The sequence below is a fragment of the Lethenteron reissneri genome, chromosome 72 (assembly GCF_015708825.2).
Source record: "Lethenteron reissneri isolate LAM-NWPU_2019-01 chromosome 72, ASM1570882v1, whole genome shotgun sequence".
Taxonomy (NCBI): Eukaryota; Metazoa; Chordata; class Hyperoartia; order Petromyzontiformes; family Petromyzontidae; genus Lethenteron; species Lethenteron reissneri.
The window spans coordinates 7,417,820-7,427,983 of NC_083850.1; the positions used below are offsets into that span (position 1 = coordinate 7,417,820).

General features: G+C 48.1%; 2 protein-coding genes and 2 pseudogenes across 2 annotated transcripts in view; 1 reads left to right on the forward strand and 3 right to left on the reverse strand.

Annotated features, from left to right (window-relative positions):
* LOC133361399 (oocyte zinc finger protein XlCOF6-like) overlaps positions 1-10,164 on the reverse strand; it is a 140,145-nt gene that overhangs the window by 66,576 nt on the left and 63,405 nt on the right. The window lies entirely within an intron of this gene.
* LOC133361378 (zinc finger protein OZF-like) overlaps positions 1-10,164 on the forward strand; it is a 43,577-nt gene that overhangs the window by 28,210 nt on the left and 5,203 nt on the right. The gene's annotated exons all lie outside the window — the stretch shown is intronic.
* On the reverse strand, positions 1,959-3,056 carry LOC133361365 (uncharacterized; annotated as a pseudogene).
* Positions 3,102-5,806, reverse strand: LOC133361366 (uncharacterized; annotated as a pseudogene).

Here is a 10,164-nt window from a genome sequence, read left to right on the forward strand (position 1 = left end):
TATCTGCTGAGCGTTTCTGGTATCGATTAAACGGGAATAGGCCGATTCTAAAGAAATCTACAACCTTCGATTGCTTTGCGCGATCTAAAGAATCGAATCTTGTCGTTCGAGCGTAAGTTTATTTTCCACCGCGCGTTGGGTTTTATTTAAATTTTTATTAATGAGATAATCATCTAAATTTTTTTTTCATTTGTATATGTTATGTTTTAAGGTTTTTGGAGTTTTTCAATAAATGTTTCCCACGGGCAACGCCGGGTGCTTTCCGCTAGTACCTCATTAATGAAACTGAACTATCAACTGGCGGTTTATTAACATAATTTATTCATAAATACCGTCGCTCGTTTATTGGGACGGGTTCAGCATCCAGGCATCATCCCTTGACATGAGCCCGTCTCATTAACATAATTTATTCACTTACACCGCCGCTCGTTGGGGGAGGGGATTGTGTGTTGAACCCCGCAAGTGACGTCATGTCACCTGCTGCCGCGTGACGTCACGAGCTGCTACACCGCGCTCGCTCTCACAGATCCGAGGTGAGAAGTTAACATCGTGGTTGTTGTCGTGGTGGTTGTTGTTGTTTACCCAGGTAGAGCCTCTCTCCGTCTCTCTCTCGTAGGGATATCCATTGAGTAGCAGCGAGTCTGGAATCGATGTCCAGGTTGGAACATTACAACGCGGGGCCTAGCCACGCGGGGCCTTGCCTCCTGCCCTCGACTGATTGCATTTGCTTTAATCCTCTGCTTAAGTTTAATTCGTCTTCATCTGGCTCACTACTTCATGGGACCTCCTTTGCCAGTAGCAACATATAAGAAGAGGTTTTTCCCCTTTTCTGGCAACAAAACAGGTGTTAAGATATTCTTGGTTCTTTCGGTAAAGTAACGTAGAAAGGAAATAATAAAGTAATACAATTTATTGCTGTGGATTTCACAGCTGACGATGATTGCTCGTGTTGCAGTCGAAACGTCGTGAATTTTTTAAAATTGTTTTTCTTCGAGACTTTAGGTGTGAAAAACAGCAAGAATTTTTTTGAAAATGTTCTTGCTGTGTTTTTCACACCGGATTGCTCGTGTTGCAGTCGAAACGTCGTGAGGATTTTTATTTTATTGTTTTTCTTCTACGTGACTTTAGGTGTAAAAAACAGCAAGAATTTTTTGGAAATTTTCTTGCTGTTTTTCACACCTGACGATGATTGCTCGTGTTGCAGTCGAAACGTCGTGAGAAATTTTAATAGTTTTATATTTGTATTATTTTATTATTTCGCTTCTATTTGATGACTTTACCGAAAGAACCAAGAAGATGAATCCCTGCAGTCAGGAAAGCTTCAAATCAACATTTAGGTGTTAAGATGTTAAAACGCCGAACTGAAACCTCTTGCAAGGAATCATGTCTGCATTAACCACGATATACTCACGATCAATGCAAACAAGAAACATGCTGATAATTGGTTTTTTACCCGTCTATCTGGCAACAAAACTGACACCTTTTTTTACAAGGAGTCATGTTTGCATAGACCACAATACCTGCAGTCACTAGTAGTTGCCGCCCGCTTTGCGGGCGGTGTGTTTATGCTTGGTTGGTGGGGAGTTGAAAATGGCTGGACACAATATACATTATTATTTGGTTCTTTCGGTTAAGTCACGTCTAAAGATAAAATAATAAATTAAATAATGGCTATTTTTATTATTTGGTTCTTTCGGTTAAGTCACGTCTAAAGATAAAATAATAAATTAAATAATGGCTATTTTTTTTATTTATTATTTTATCTTTAGACGTGACTTAACCGAAAGAACCAAATAATAATTCCTGCAGTCACGAAAGTTCTAAAATTAAGACACAATATACATGTTTTGGTGATTGTTTTTTTTTTTGTGAGGTTATATGTATTTATATGAGACGCTCAACCGACAATATTAAAGAATGCAAGTTATTGAAATATAGAATGCAACTTATTCAAATATCTGGCGATACACGATATTCTTCGTGTACACTCCGCCTTCCTCCTCGTCGTCAGGTCCCTCAATAAGCGCCTTGATGTTGGATCTTGCCGTGACTCGCGATAGTGCCACGTACAGTTGGCCGTGCGAGAAGCATGGCGTTGGTAGATATAATCCCAGGTTGTGAACAGTTTGCCCTTGCGCCGAAGTCGAAATGGGAAGTCCTTCGTGTCGTCGTCGCTGATGAAGATGATCCGAAGGATAAACACCTCCTGACCGTTATGGGTTCCTGTCATGATAGTCGCGTGAATGACGTGTGGCTTCATTTCCACGATGCGAAACCGTGTTCCGTTGCACAGGCCAGCGTCCGGGTTCAAGTTGCGCATCATCATCACTGGGATGCCTTTCTTGAGGACCAACTTGTGTGGCGGAACCCCGTTGATGTTCACCGAGTTGAGGACCTCTGTCTCAAAGAATGCTGACCCTGCTCTCTCGTCGTCCTCAACCGAATCTGTAGACAGGTACACTTGTGGAGCTTCTGAGACGATCCGCGACAGCCTCATTCACTCGCTGCACAGTGGCGTTGGTCGGCGTCAGAATAGTGCGGCGAGCGAAGTAGTCGTTCGTTGCCACCGTAGGGTCATTCAATTCATCTGCACTGTACATGGCATCGACAATCCTCTTCAACCCGAGTGGAACGGGCAGATGATTGCCGTCCTCATCTCCGTCGATGTCTGGGTCGTATTCAGGATTGTCGATCACCATGGCACGCGGAATCTTCATGCAATCCGGACCGAGGTCTGGATCAACTTCATGCCTACCCTCTCCGACTTCCAAAATAAATTCTGAAAAGGCAGCCAGTTCTGCGGCTGATTCTTGGTTCTCTGCGCACTGGACTCTCATGTTCACAGTCAGATGAACTTGCTTAAAGTGGGACCACAGGTCGGACGACTTGAAATACGCACCCACAGTATCAGCTGGTGTTTCTTTCTTGACAACTGGCAGAATCTGTCGAAAGTCACCGGACAGGACAACCACTTTGCCTCCAAACGGTTCATGCAGATTGTCCAAAATATCGCGAAGCGTGCGATCCACCGCTTCAAATGCAAACCGGTGCGTCATTGGGGCTTCATCTCAAACGATAAGACCTGCCTCCTTGATAAATGCTTAGAGCTTGGACTGTTTGCGAATGAAGCATGTGGATATGTTCGTCGGTTTCAACGGGATCTTGAACGTGGAATGCGCGGTACGGCCGCCTGGAAGCAGCAGCGAGGCAATGCCGCTGGAAGCAACAGCAATCGCAATCTTGCCTTGAAGACGTATCTTCGCCAGCACATGGTTGAGCAGCGTGGACTTCCCTGTGCCGCCCTGACCATCGATGAAGAACAGCTTTTGATCGGGTTGACTGTCTTCGACTGAGCCAACAATTTCGTCGTAGATTTCTCTCTGGTTCGTGTTGAGTCTGTCAGCACGTTCTACAATGTCTTGTAGCTCGTTTCTATCATATCCTTCCAATTCGTGGTGGATATGGTTGTTCTCAAGCAGCGAGTCCAAGACCAAGTGTGGGTACTCGGAAAGCTGCGGGAGGTCGTCAAAGTCCGACAGAGCCATCCCATCTGCTGTGAGGAACTCGTGGAGGCTGTGAAGGGTCTTGAACTTTACCATTTATTCTTTGTTGGTCAGCTCGCGGTACTGGTACTCGTAATCGCGAGCCAATTCGTCTTAGAATTTATCCCAGAGAGCCTTCGCATCTGGTGGCATGGAATACAGCAGAATCGTAGCGAAGAGTTGACTAAGCTGGTATGGCATCTGAAATAGCGAGGCTCCTTCCAGACACGCAACCCATTGGCGATCGCTCTCAAGGTAGCCTGCTCGCATGGCTGCTTCCTTGAACGTCGGGCATAGTTCACCGCGAATGGTGCGCAGGTCTTCGAAAAACTCCGGGCCAGGTATGTGGCACAACAGCACACGCAAGTAGAAATGCTCATGATCACGCGGAGAGCAATGCACCATCCTCCCAATGGTGCGTCGCTGATTTTTGTATCTGATCCATTGCTTGTCCTTGTTGTCCCAGCGAAACAGCATCGGTATGTCTTGGTACAACATGTCCTTCGCTTCGGCGTTGTTTTGGCGAATTCGAAGAACCTCGTGAGCTTCGTATGGCGAGCATTATCCAAGACTTGCTGTGGATCAGCGGTTCCAGCGTAAGTTACGAATTGGCTGTTGGGAAGGTGGATGTCGAGCGTGACAACCGTGTGCATCTTGCCTTGAATTGGGTACTCGAGTAAACGCTGGCAAGCCTCCGCTGGTGAAATGTAGCGTGCCTTTACGTACCGGATGATCTCATTCGGCTCACGTCGAGGGTGTTCAGACTCCCTCACGTCATCTCCAACTGCCCGCGCACTGATTTCCGTCATATCAGCGCCTTTGTAGACGTACTTGTACAGGTACTGGATCGCCGTGATGCTCGAGCACACCTCAATGTTGATGTGGCAATCGTATTTCTGAGAGATAAATGGATTGTACACAACAACCCATTGATTGACTGTCGCATTGTCATATTTCTTGAACTTGAGCACGCCGTCCATTCGCAGGCATCTTCTGTAGACAGGAAACCCATTCTGGTTGGTTTGTGTCACCTCGGACAGTGCCTTCGGGAAACATATGGTGCACTCGCCATCCTTCATACACGGAGAGCTGGGGTTTAGGGCTCCACATGGCCTGTGCATCATGCTGGTCAAAACTCGGTTGTACAGATAACTGTTCTTCACGGCATCTGGAAGTTCCGCGGACACAAACTTGTTAAAGTCCTTGTGAGTCCTGGGTTTGTCTTCATTGGCGAGAATAATTAGTATGTGAGCGTGCGGCAGTCCATGCCTCTGAAACTCGACCACATAGATTCGCGCGATTTGCTGCCCAAACACCCCATCATCGAGATCCTTCAACACTGCTTTGAGCTTCTGTTGCCACACATGTGCGACAATATCTGGCCTATCTTGAGCAGTTTGGTGTGGTCCGTTTCTGTCTATCGTCTTTGTGATTTCATCCCATTGAGGGTTGCACATCACAGTCATGAACAAATCCGGCTTGCCAAACTCGCGCACCATCGCCATGGAGTTCTGATACTGTGAGTACATGTATCTCTCACCACCCGTGAACGACGCTGGAAGTACGACGCGCTGTCCGACTTGATCAAGGAAGTGACGGCGGCGGCTTGGCTCTGGATGCACTAACATGCCTGTGTCACGATCGTATTCTGAGACTAAGCCTTTGTTTTCGCCTAATGCAACCACGCCCTCATGCAGGTACGCATTCAGAACTCCCTTGTAAAGATCCGCTCGAAGTGTCTTCTGGTTTGCTGCGACCCAGCGCAGACTCTCCTGTTCGCACTTGGCACGTTGGTCAACCACCCACTGCTGGAACAGTCACCCGCCTTGGTGGAGAACCGACTGGTCGTTTTCCTTCTGGTGGAGTCGGTACGCAACATGTTCGCGAAGCGCCATTCGCCTCTTGTTCCGATACGTAGCGCCGTTCGTGTACTCATCCGTGTACGTCCAACCCATTTCCCCGAGAGGGAGCAAGAGAGGACATTGAAGTGAATCGTAGATCGACTGGGTTTCGAACAGTCACAAAAGTCCACCTGACCGTGGGAAGAGAAGCAAGTCTCGGTGATTCGCCGCGTTGCCGTCATCAACCAACACAGCAGCAACCTCCGTGGCCGTGGGGAGATTGTGCGTGCGAGGTCCCGCATAGTTGTTGGCACGCAGGCAAAACACGACGTTGACGGGGTTGTCGCCGGCTTCGATCATGCTTGTCATCCGCTGACCCATCGTAAGGAACTCGCGCGCAAACGGGTTGCACGTCTCCATCATGTGCTCCAAGTCCAACAGCGCGACTCTGTTCAGGCCACAAAAATCCCCTGTCGGCGAGCCACTCGTGCTTCCTTATCTGGATCGTACACGTAAATCTGCGCAAACTTGGGCTTCGGTGTCTGACCGGCCTGATCCGTATATGGTAACAAAGATCCCAAGAAATGGCCCATCGCTCCTTGGATACGGTATGTATACACGCCTCTCTGCCCTTGGACACTTTGATCTTCCGCTACTGGGTCGAAGCGGCGATTGCTGAAAGACGCACCAAGCGACGTAAATGCAAACACTTGATTGTACATGCGTATCTGCTTGCGAAACTCTTCATCTTGGTACCACTTGCGTAGAATGGCCGGTGCAGGCTGGAGTGGCGGAAGAGCGACCTTGCCGTCAATGCAGCATGTGATCGAAGACTCGCCCGGCCACTTCCTTGCTCGACACTTCGAGCAAACCGAAGTTGGCTCTGGTAGTTTGTGTCTTCCTGCGATGACATTCTTCCCCGAAACTCTCGAGACTTCAAACTCGTCTTGGTTGGCGAGGGTGTCTTTGTAGCGCTTGGTTCGCCGTTGAACGCGTCGCTGTTCCAGCGTCTCCTCGACTTTGTTTTCTGTCCTCTCAATTTGCCATTGGGACTGGCACTGTCGCATCTCCTCTCGTTGTTCTTCCGTCATCCTGGCGAGACGTTCAGCTTCCAGCTCAGCATGGCGTCGACGCGCTTCCTCCTGCTGTTCTTCCATCAACCTCCGGCGGCGCTCAGCTTCCAACATGCTGTGGCGATGTCATTCCTCCTCTTGCTCCTCCTCAGTCAACAGGCCGCGGCGCTCCGCTTCCAGCACACTGTGGCGACGTCGTTCTTCGTCTTGCTGTTCTTCCGTCAACCTTCCGCGCCGCTCAGCTTCCGAGTCACTGCGACGATATCGTTTATCCAGTAGTCGCTCGTCAGTCATTCTCGAACGACGCTGGGCCTTCACCGCAGCGCGATGCGCTCGCTCAGCATCTTGTTGAAACGGAGATCGCTCGGCACGTCGCAAGCGATCCTTCTCGTTGCGCTTGAGGCGACGCAACTCTTGAAGGCCCAGTGTGAGTTGTGGATCCTCCCGCGCTGCGGCTCGAGCAATGACAAAGTCAGGGTCGTGTTCTTCTTGCTTACCTTCTTCAAGATCCACGTGGAAGTCGCCGGGAGAAACGACATGATCGTGTACGTTCATGAGGACATCCTGCATATCACTTGGTTGATCCATTGCGTCGTTGCCAGCGTTGGTTTCTATGCGCCCTTCATCGATAACATTCCCCAAGTCAAGCTCTCGCATGGCCTTATTGAACCGAAATCGCTTCACTCGGCGGCGATTGCGGCGACGATCTTTGACCTCTTTTGACCTCCTTCGGCTCGGTCGCGGCAGGAGTTGCATTTACGATTTCGTTTTTGTGCAAAGCGCCCTCGAGCTCCTCTCGTGTCTCTCTCTTTCGCTTGCTATAGGGATGAGTAGTTAGAATTGGCGACGGTGACTATGAAATAGTTGAGCAGCTCACGCACCCTTTCCGCGTTCCACGACCACGGCTTGTTGTCATCGTGGTGCCTGTCGTCAGATATCTGGAAGTCTGCGTACACAAACGTGACGCGTTAGACAGAAAGCCTATGTAAACCGCGTCTCCTCTCAGTTCGTGACATCTGAAGCACTGTACAATATATCTCGCTGTACTGTTGCACAGGGGTACTGGCAGATAAAATCCCCCCGACTGACGCACAAACGTTGTCACGACAGATATATAATACACGCAGTGCCTATACCCTGCTCGCTACCAAGTCCCTAGGTGACCGCCAGCTATGTTCTCACTCGTTGAGAGTGTTTGTTTTACCCAAAGATGACCCTCACTTCCGCACGCACCACTGTCCACGATAAGCGCACACTGGCACACTTACAGATCCAGCAGTTTGTTTTGTTTAATTTTATTCGTAACGCACCATCCATATACGCTCCACCATCCACCATGGCCTTACATCGCAAAGACACAGCCCTGGTGTGCGTCAGCGTGTGCGCCATCCACAGTCACATTGGTCAGCAATGGCACCGTTCCGGTCGCACACAGGTTGGCCCCTGCATCCTCCGTCTGTATGTACACACACAGACAGATCCGCTATGGGGCCACCTCTATTTTTATAAAAAAAAATGTTTTTTGTTGGTGGTATGCCGTCCATGGAGACGTGATCATCGTCAATACAGAGTAATGGTAATAAGCCGGATAAACCGAAAAGTACCCATTGTACCCATCAAACAGTCGGCTCGGTTGCCCCATGGGCGTATTGACCCATGGGCGGAACTCCCGAAACTGTAGGGGGCGCTACGCAACTGGCTGTGGTCCCGGCAGGTGAAGCTGCCAGCTCAGTCCGCTAAGACTCACTGTATAGCGACCCCTGCCTACTCGTAAGGTAAAGTTGTTTGGGGACTCCACTAATCGCAGCACGCAGCACCCATTTTTATATAAATATACGTATATTACCGTAACTACCATTCGCACACTTGCATACACACCACACTCACACAGCGTAGTGTCTGCGCCAACATTGCACTGCACCACTGCGGCGCAGACCTTGCCAGACCTATGCTATCACACACCGCTTACCTTCTGTGTGCTTCTGCTTGTTTGGAAATCGATGACTGACTGACTGACCGGCGCGTGCTGCCGCCAAAAAGCACGCAGCCCACTTTCAGGCAATTAAATGTAAGGGATAATTTATTTGTCCAAACAGAATGAAGGCGACACCGACAGAATTTCTCGAGCGCTGGTTTAATATATAGGGCCGTGAACTGTGCTGGGCTACTTTGCACACACTTGTTTCGGGCCAATGAAAGATTAAGCACAGTGGTTTCAAGGGAATGGGCGCAATATTGATGGAGCTGCATACGAAAGAGTGGTCAGTTTTGGCCACTGGGCCGTCGAACCGAACACCACTAATAATGAACAGATTTTATTGAAAGTTCTGGAATTGAAAATGTATGTGGCTATCTGATTATTGGAGGGTTCTTGGTTGCACCCGCGGACGTTCTTCGTTGCCGAGATATCGCCACCAGGACGCAGTGTTCGGCGGGTGCAACAGCAACACTGTACCTACAGTAGATTTTCCGTTGCGATCATCACTCTGAATATGGTGTTGCGTGAAAGTAGGTGCAATTGTTGACCGAAGAGACGCTCTCGGCCGGCAGGTTTATTTATTTATATTTATCGAATGAAAGTGAGCTTTGGCTTTTTGCCGGCTGTTTTATTTATTTTTATCGAATCAGAGCGAGCTGTCTGGGCAGGCCCGTAAATAAATAAATATACGTACGTCCACGCACGCAGAAGACCAAACCAGCGTAGTTGTTTAAGATAATGCATTATGACTGCAGGTATTGTGGTCTATGTAAACATGACAGCCTGTAAAAAAGGTGTCAGTTTTGTTGCCAGATAGAAGGGTAAACAACCAATTTTCATATTTTTACTGGCAAATGAGGTTCCAATGGTGAAGAAACATGCTGTGATAATAAATGCATTGTCTATGAAACTTTTTTGTCCACACCAGAGACGGCTTTCTTTCAAGCCTAGTCTCAAACGGTGTTAGACCAGAGGACAGCGCCAAAAGGCGAACAATGATAGCTCGGGGTGAGCAGCTACATCATGGGACTTCCTTTGCCAGTAGCAAAATATAAGAAGAGGCTTTTCCCCTTTTATCATTTACAGATTTGTACTCAATTTTTGTTTTGGGATATTTTTTGTATACGGTTTCTCCGTGTTTATTTCAATTGGTTGGACCATCTCTAGCTCCACCCACCTACCTTGATGCACCCATCTCAGGCCTATATAAGACCTTGTCTCAGCAGCTTTTTCTCTCACCTGAAGAGGATTGCTTGTGTTGCGATCGAAACGTCGTGATCTATTATTTTCTATGTAACGCGACTTGACCGAAAGACCCAAAGAATATTCATTCCTGCAGTCAAGAAAGCTTTAAATCAATAAATAACTACGTAGTTTGATAAGCTCCCATTACACCATTGGAACCTCCTTTGCCAGTAGCAAAATATGATAATTGTTTTTTTTACCCTTTTATCTGGCAACAAAACTGACACATTTTTTTACAAGGAGTCATGTTTGCATTGACCACAATACCTGCGGTCAGAATGCGAATAAAAAACACAACTCTGATAATGTTTTCACTGCACTTGGAATTGATTGGTCCCCACCCGAGACAGCTTTTCTTAGAGCCTCGTCTCACATGGTGTTGGACTAGATGACGCCAAAAGGCGTACAACTCAAAGACAATGCCCCATCAGAGTATGAGAGCTCGGGGTAAGCATTTACACCATTGGAACCTCCTTTGCCAGTAG